The sequence below is a fragment of the Humulus lupulus genome, chromosome 3 (genome assembly GCF_963169125.1).
Source record: "Humulus lupulus chromosome 3, drHumLupu1.1, whole genome shotgun sequence".
NCBI lineage: Eukaryota > Viridiplantae > Streptophyta > Magnoliopsida > Rosales > Cannabaceae > Humulus > Humulus lupulus.
The window spans coordinates 280,379,553-280,389,040 of NC_084795.1; positions in this window are offsets into that span (position 1 = coordinate 280,379,553).

The following is a 9,488-nucleotide window of genomic DNA, read 5'->3' on the forward strand; positions in this document are numbered from 1 at the left end:
CCGCCTCCGCATGAAAACCAAGCTCCTCCTCCTAAGGACGTGCATGTTCCTCCCCGCAGGCCCCGTGGACGTCCACGAAAGAATGCTGCCACAAGAAGGACGGCACAACCTCCGACACCAGTAGAACCATCAACTCCCCCTAGGCCCCAGAGAAGTACCCGCGCTAGGGCCCCGGTTAATCTACCTGTGGAAGTACCTGCGGGAACTGAGAACAACCGAGCCCCTGCAGAGGCTCGGACTCAAGTCCCTGGGAATGCACCAAATGCAACCAACCCATCTCGGGAAAACTCTGGACTGTCTAGGCCGCGAAATGGGTGGCAGCTACCGTCACCCATACGGTTCCCTCCATCACCTATCAGATATCCTTCACCTCCTCGCAGGAATGCTCAACCAGTTCGAGATCAGGATGAAAGGCGTGCGGAGAGGAGACAAGGAAATAGGGAAACTTTTCAGGAGCAGAGAGGTGCCCTATCTGAAAGGAGTCAAACATCTCGGTCTCGCACGGCGGAAACGAGGCGGCATGGAAAAGACCCATCTCGAAATAACCATGCGACAAGTTTAACTAGTGAAAACTCTGGAGATACCAGATCGGTCATCATGCATGATCGAGGTCATAAGAATACTGGGGGCCGCAGGAATTTCTCCGACCTACAAGAACATTTGAATCAAAGTCGGGGTAATGTTAACCCGATAAACCCGGACCTGAGGGATCGCTTAAATAGGCATAAAAATCCCCTACGGAGGCGCGAGCCTGGAATTGTGATCGCCGACAACCGATTCCAGACAATACCCCTCGCGGACCCAGTCCAGGAAAGAATTGATCAGTTGGAAAAGGCCTTTAGGCTTTTGAAAAACGAGCAAGGTCAGGATCGATGTGAAGATTCTGATGAGGAGCTTGAACCGGTTGCTCCCCATATTTCCAACACTCCATTTCCCCAAGGGTTTCGAATCCCTCACGTCCCAACGTTTGAGGGAAAGACCGACCCGTACAACCATTTAAGTATGTTCAACACCATAATGAGAGCCAGTAATGTGGGTTATGAGCTCAGATGCATGTTATTTCCAGCATCATTGACAGGACCAGCCAAAAGCTGGTTCGAAAAATATAAGAGACACTCAATAACTTCTTGGGAGCAGCTGTCTAAAGACTTCAAGAAGCAGTTCAGAGCTATGATGGGGGTTAGACCTGAGGCGTCAACCCTAACTAACGTTCGGCAACAACCAGGTGAGACATTAAAAAGTTACCTTACAAGGTTTAATCTGGAAGTTGCCCGAGCTCGGAATGTGGATGACAGTGGACACCTAATGGCTGTCCAAGCTGGAGTAATGCCAGCAAGTGCTCTCTGGGACGACATGCAGAGAAAACCAGTGAGGTCCCTAACCGAGTTTAATAGACGAGCGCAGAGGTTTGTCAATGTAGAGGAAGCGAGGTCGACACTTAATGTGACTTCCCAGCCTGAAACTACAACGATAAACGTAAACTCTGCCTCAACCTCGGCGGACCCAGTAGCTTCAAAGCCTGCTGTGGAAAACCCTTCCAAGAGAAAAAAGAACAAAGGGAGTAACCCTCGAGGCCGAAGGAGGAAAGAAAAAGAAGGGGGAGAGATATTTCTCCGTGTACAGAGTGTACACTGAGCTCAACGAGTCTCGGGAGAACATATACCTAGCTAATGAAAACCAGGTACCTTTCAGGCGTCCGGACCCAATGAGAAATCAGAAGTCCAAGAAGGACTCCAGCAAGTATTGCCGATTTCACAGAGACATCGGGCATACTACTGATGAATGTCGACAGCTGAAAGACGAGATCGAAGGATTGATATCGAGGGGTTACTTCATACAATATGTCAAGAACCAGAGTACTAATCAGGCGAATGCGAGCCAGAGAGTAGCCGCGTTGCAGCCCACGCAAAACAATAATTCTCGAGCTAGGGAAGAAGATAGGCCGCCTCCGATAGATGGAGAAAACGTGATAACCATCTCGGGAGGGCCTCATCCTGCGGGCATGGGCAGAAATTCCCAAAAGAGATACGTTAACGAGCTAAAAACTGGGGATGGGTCTCCCTATGAACCCGAACCTAGAGCTCCAAAAAGTCAGAGGATTGAATCCCAACCAATAACCTTCACTGAGAAAGATGTGTCACATGTTCAGTTTCCTCACCACGATCCGGTGGTCATCACTGTCCAGCTGGCAAATAAAAGGGTCCACTGAATTCTCATAGACAGCGGGAGCTCAGTTAACATTCTCTATAAAGCGACCCTCGAAAAGATGGGACTCTCCCTTCGCGACCTGAAAGCGTGTGCGACTACTTTATACGGATTTTCAGGAGAAGGGACCGCCTGCATGGGATCCATCGAGCTCCCCGTAACCTTGGGAGACTACCCGGTCTCATCCACCAAGATGATGGAGTTCGTGGTAGTGGATCTACCTTCAGCCTATAATGTGATGCTCGGGAGACCCGCCCTGGTTGGGCTGGGGGCAGTCACATCAGCTAAGGCATCTGGCCCTTAAGTTCCCGACCCCTAGCGGCGTCGGGACATTGAAGGGAGATCAGTTAGCTGGAAGAGAATGCTACAGCATTTCCTTAAGAGGAAAGAAACAGACGAGCGCACAAGCACTCGTCATTATTCAAAGTAAAGACGGGACAGTCTTAGAGATTGATGAAGAGATTGATACAAGGGTTGAGGAGAAAGCTGACCTCGAACCCTTAGAAGAGCTCGAGGAAACTGATCCCTCGAAAAAGGTAAAGGTTGGAAAGCACCTCCAGGAAGAGACAAAATAACAACTAATTTGCTTTTTAAAGAAAAACCAGGACGTCTTCGCATGGTCACATTCGGACATGGTAGGGATAAGTCCGAATATAACAAGCCACACACTAAATATAGACAAAAGTTTCCCTCTAAAGCAACAAAAGCGAAGACAGCTGGATGATGACAGAAAAAAGGCGCTGAAGGAGGAGATCGATCGGTTAAAAGCAAACTGATTCATTAGGGATTCTTTTTACCCTGACTGGGTAGCCAATCCGGTGTTGGTCCGAAAGCCTAATAGGACGTGGCGAACCTGTATTGACTATTCTGACCTCAACAAAGCTTGCCCGAAGGACTGTTTTCCATTACCAAGGATCGACCAGCTCGTGGATGCCACGACGGGGCATGGACTGATGTCGTTCATGGATGCCTATTCTGGATATAACCAGATTCCCATGCATGCCCCCGACCAGGAACATACGAGCTTCATAACGGATAAGGGGCTATACTGCTATAATGTCATGCTGTTCGGGCTCAAAAATGCTGGGGTCACATACCAGCGGCTCGTAAACATGATGTTCTCAAAACAAATAGGGAACAACATGGAAGTTTATGTTGACGACATGCTTGTCAAGTCTCAACTTAACAAGAACCATGTTGATGACCTCGAAGAGTGCTTCGGCGTGCTCCGAAGGTATAACATGAAACTAAATCCTCAGAAGTGCACTTTCGGGGTATCTTCAGGAAAATTCCTGGGCTTTATCGTGAATGCCCGTGGAATCGAGGCCAACCCGGACAAGATCCAAGCCCTGATTGACTTGCCCTCACCTCGAAGACATAAGGATGTCCAAAGTTTGACCGACAGGATGGCGGCCCTAAGTAGGTTCATCTCAAAATCTACGGATCGTTGTCTTCCGTTTTTCAATCTTTTGAGGGGAGGTAAGAAATTTGAATGGACAGAGGAGTGCGAACTGGCTTTCCAGGAGCTTAAAAAGCACCTCGCAGAGCCCCCAATCTTATCAAAACCTGTTACGGGAGAAGTACTGTACCTATACCTTTCCACCACCGAACACGCAATAAGTGCAGTGCTCGTTCGAGAAGAAGAGAAGGTACAGAGACCCGTTTATTACATCAGCAAAAGGTTACTGGGGGCAGAGTCAAGATACCCATTGATGGAGAAGCTGGCTCTCAGCTTAATACATTCATCTCGTAAACTTCGACCCTACTTTCAGGAGCACCCCATCCATGTGTTGACTGATCAACCACTTAGGCAAGTCCTGTCTAAAGCTATACATTGCTACAGCGACTCCCAGCTCGTGGTTAATCAAATCTTGGGAGAATACCAGGCTCGTGGCATGAGGATGGCAGCTTATTTAGAGAAGGCAAAATCTGCATTAGAGCGTTTCGAGTTTTATGCGATCGAACAGGTTCCTCAAGAGCATAACTCAAATGCAGATGCTTTAGCTCGGCTCGCCACCTCCGCTGAGAATGATGAACTAAACGTTGTGCCCATAGAACACCTCTCGGAACCTAGCATTAACGAGCCAGAGGAGGAAGACGTGTGTATGATTGAGTCCGAGCCTACCTGGATGACCTCGATAGTGGAGTATCTCGAGACCGGCGTCCTTCCAACAGACCGGAACCAGGCTCAAAAGTTAATGTATCAGCTTCCCCATTACACCATGATGGACGGAAAGCTATATAGAAGGGGATATTCCATGCCATTACTACGGTGCGTAACTCCACCCGAAGCCAAGAAAATCATCGAAGAAATTCATGAAGGGTTCTATGGAGACCATACTGGGGGGCATAGCCTGTCCAAGAAAATCATACGCCGAGGGTATTTCTGGCCTACTATTAAATCAGATTCTTTCGAGTACGTGAAGAAATGCGACAAATTCCAGAGATTTGCCACGATTCCTCGAGCTCCACCATCCGAGCTGACCATGTTAACATCCCCATGGCCATTTGCGGTATGGGGAATCGATCTCATAGGCTCTCTCCCAACTGGCAAGGGCGATGTGAAATATGTTGTAGTCGTTGTGGATTACTTCACAAAGTGGACGGAGGCTGAACCGTTGGCAACCATAACTTCCAAAAAGGTCCTTGACTTCGTGGTAAAAAACATCGTATGCCGATATGGGATGCCGAGGAAAATTGTATCCGACAACGGAACCCAGTTCGATAGCGATTTGTTTACCAACTTTTGTGAGAATAATGGAATAATAAAGAGTTTTTCATCAGTAGCACATCCTCAAGCGAATGGCCAGGTCGAAGCTGTAAACAAAACTCTCAAGAGTTCACTTAAGAAAAAGTTGGAGGAAGCAAAAGGACGATTGTAATGCCCCAAATTTCCTAATAAGGTTTAGGACTTTGATTAGGAGGCCAGGAGGGCCATAATTGATCTATTATGGTATTTAATGATTATATGCATGTTTACGTAAATTATATTATTATATGATGATGAATGCATGCATATGGGAGTATTTATTATTATAAGGGTATTTTGGTAATTTGGCCACTGTGGGCGTAATTGTATATTTTGGGTGCATGGTTGTGATTAATTCATATAGCCACATTATAAGGTGGATTGGTTCGAGCTAATCGGCATGAGGCGATCATGAGATGTAAGTGTTCGGTCTAGTCATAATGGGTTTAAGTTCGGGGCTCGGGGTAAGTCTCGGGGTCATTTTGATGACTAGAAAATTACTGGGAATAAAAGGGTAATGGGATATGATTTATTGGTATTTGAGAATATTGAGAATAATGGGAATTGAAGGGTGTTAATTATAATTAATGAGATAGGCGGGAAAGGACGATTTTACCCTTGGGAGTCTTTGGAAGCCTTTATTTGACCTAGGGGAAAAATGGTCTTTTCACCCCTAAGATATATATCAATTGGATGACTTTAGAAACCTTTAGACCAAAACAGAGCATCCTCATCTTTAGTTCTTCTCTCCTTCCCGTACATGTTCTTCCCTCTTTCTTCCTTTCAATTTTTGAGAGCCAACTTGAAGAACCAAGCTAGGAGATCAAAGGTGGGAGCTTAGGAACTTAGTTCAATCATTGAAGAGGACTCAAATCCAACTTGAGGTAAGGTTTCATTCAAGAACTTAAGCTTTACTTTGTTTTACAAGTTAGTTTTCAGTTGGGAATTTGAGATGTTAGTTGTGAGAATTCATGGAAGTTCTTGTGTAAGATTACTTGGGTTTTGATGAGGGTGTGGTGTAGATGAGGTTTGGGGGTTGATTTTGATGTTTTGATGATGTTTGGGATTGATTTGGAGGTTTTTTTTTCAAGGGAAATCGTAGAGGAGAAGACCAGAAGAGTTTCTGGTCTGCTGATGGCGCCCCAACGCCATTCCTGGCGCCCCAGCGCTAGGCAGAGCTGTTTCTGGGGTTCTCTGATTTTGGGGCAGCGCCCCAGCGCCATTAGGCAGTTCCCTAGCGCTAGTGTATTTTCCAGGAAGCATATTTTAGGGCTCGGGAGGACTTTTAAGGCTCGGGGGTTGGTTCCTTTACCCCGTTTGGGTAGATTGAGAGTCCCAAGAGTGTGGGATGGATCCCTGATGTAAGGTTTTGGATTATAAACCTTTCTATGATTTATTTTATTGATGGGATTCCATATTTGGTTATGACTAGGTGACCGCTAAAGGACCAAAGGATTGATCGTTCTCAAGGGTCGTTCTTTTAATCGTTCTAGCTCGACTTTGAGTTAAGAAAACTGCACCCTGTGTATATGAGACATGCATGGTTATTATTGATGCATGTCGGTTGATTATTATGTATGACATGCATGGCTATTATGATGCATGTTGGTTGATTAATGAGTATGACATGTGTGGTTATTATTGATGCATCTCGGTTGATTATTATGTATGACATGCATGGCTATTCTTGGTGCATGTTGGATTGCTGGATATATCGCATATGATGCATGAGAAACATGTGATTGGGACATGCTTTATATATTGGGTATGATATCGTTCAGAGCTTGAGCCTCTGTGTTTATGCATGGTCCTAATTGTACTAATACCTGTTTAGTGAGCATGCTGAGTACCTTGTTTATGGATATGGAACATGCGATATATGATTGGCGGCATGACTGACTTATGTATGACACTGACTAGTCAGGGACCGACTCTAAAGTCGAGAATCACGCATTGAATGGCTCTATGGCATTAATGCTAGACCGACCCTAAGGTCAATGAATCATACATTGAATGGCTCTATGGCATTAATGCTGGACCAACTCTAAAGTCGAGAATTGTGCATTGAGTGGCTCTAGGGCACTAATGCCAGACCGACCCTAAAGTCGATGATCACTTATTGAATAGCTTCATGGCATTAATGCGGGACCGACCCTAAGGTTGAAGAACTTATAAGCGCTTGCCTGGTCTATGACCAGATGTTTATAGCCAAGGTAAATGACCCCGGTGACTATTTGTCACATGGCTAAGGGACATTGCCCATAGTTTCGACTCTAGAGTTGTGAGGAAGGTTATGTTGGTGACTAATCACCTTGCACCTGTCCTAATCAAACTTAAGAAAGAATCACTTATCGGTTAAGCCCTGGTGACCCTATCGTCACATGGCTAGAATGAGTGATGCTCATTATTGTGACTTTTGGCTATTGTCACCTATTTGATTGGACTGATAGTCCTGAATGGTTATTATGATCGTTGTTGATATTATATCATGCTTTATTGTGTTTTCTTGCTGGGCTTTGGCTCACGGGTGCTACGTGGTGCAGGTAAAGGCAAGAGGAAGCTGGACCATCCTTGAGTTGGAGAGCTTAGGTGATGACGTGTACATATGCAGCTGCTCGTCCGCCACGACCGAGGTTTAAAGTGGAACTAGGGTTGAACCCTGTTTTGCCGCTTAGAACGGCCTGTTGTAAATATTTTCTGTAATAAACTCTGAAATTATATTTTCGGGATCCCAATGTATATATTAAACGTTCTAGTGAAACGTTACATCTTAACCAAAGTTTTTAATCTCTAAACTGCTAATCTTACTTAGTTTCACGATTTTGGCCAAATGACTCGGTTAGCGAGTTTAGCACTGTTTACAAGGCACACCGTAACGGTCCCTGGAGTTTGGGGCGTTACAACGGTGGGTGATTAAAGATTAAGTATTTTAGGCACATGTTATGAATGGGTGATTACAGATTAAGTATTTTGAGGATTAAATTTAATAAGGGTAAAAGTTTGAATGCTATAAGGTTAGTCAGCAACTTTGAATACGTTGAGGGCTTAGTCAAGGTTGTTTACTCCATTCAAACTTAGCTAAAAATGTGTAATTTCGTGTTTAATTAATCAGCGTGTGCCTATATATCGCAGCTATAGGGGGCGATATATCGCAGCACATAGATACGGAAAACACGAGACGATGCACGACAACCTCGGGCATACTGGCCCAGGCGATATATTGCCTACAGGGGGCGATATATCGCCTCCTTCAGCATATTTCAAAAGTTTTTGAATTCTTTCTCCTTTCAGCCATTCAACCTCTTGATAAGTCCAGCATCTTTTTGAACGAGTCTTCAGCCTCTGCTGAACGATTATTCAAATTATTTTCACCTAAAAAGCTATTATTTTTATTCAAGTAAAATTTAGATCTTTTCATTCCTAAACTCTATAAATAGGACCTAGTACCCAGCCATTATTCATCTTTTGCTCTAAGTTTAGAGGCTGCAAGTGCTAAGTGAGTGTGAGAGTGTAAACATCTGGGTTGGGGAATCATAAGCTTGATCACCATAAGCTTATCAAACACTTTGGGAAGTAAGATTTCATAGTATTTCGGTTCGAGGTTTAGATTGGTCTACAAGTCTTCAAGGTATTTCCACACCCTCTCGTTCATTGGTTTCATGTTATTTTTCCTTCTCATAGTATTCTACTCAGTCTTCTAACCTTATTCCTATTTTGGTTAGGAAATCTAAGTTCTTGAGCACATAAGTTTTGGTAGGTATGTTTCTCAAAGGTTTAGTCATTCCATTCCTTCCATTCTTTTCATTACTTTTTCTTCAATCTACTGACCCTGTTATATATGGTTTTATGAGTGTTCCAAAAGTCCCAACGCTGTCCTCTTATCCCCGTAACTTTGGTAAGGAAAATAGGATAGAAATGCATATGTTATATGTTCTATATGTTATCTTATGTTTCTTATGTTATGATAAGTGTTATGATATGTATGTTTGTAGGCTTGGGCATATGACCCATATGACTAACAAGACCCCAAATAGATTATGGGCATATAACCTACTTAGCTAGTAGGACCCCACTAATCTCATGGGCATATGACTTGTTTAGTCTATGGGACCCCAAGTAGTAATGGCCATTATAGTATGTGTATGTAATAAGTGTTATGTTATGTCTTTATGTTTATTATGAAATTTATGTATATGATGTATGTGTTAGATTTTCCTTGCTGGACATTAGGCTCATTCCTTTTTGTATTATGTGCAGGAAAATAGCTTTAGAGGCGGTAAGGTTCGTGGATGCTTGGGATTGTGTATCGATGGGGAATGGATTCAAGGAGTCGAGAGTTCGATTTCGAGGATGTAGTCTTTTAATTATGGGTTTATGTGTAATTTTTCCGCACTTTCTACGTAACTCCTCTATTTTAAATTATGTTTTGTTTTTAAGACAATGGGATCCCATATCCTTCTTGGTATTTATTTTGTAAGTAACTCTTATTTTCACAAGTTACTTAATAAAATTATGGTATTTTCGCAAATGTAAG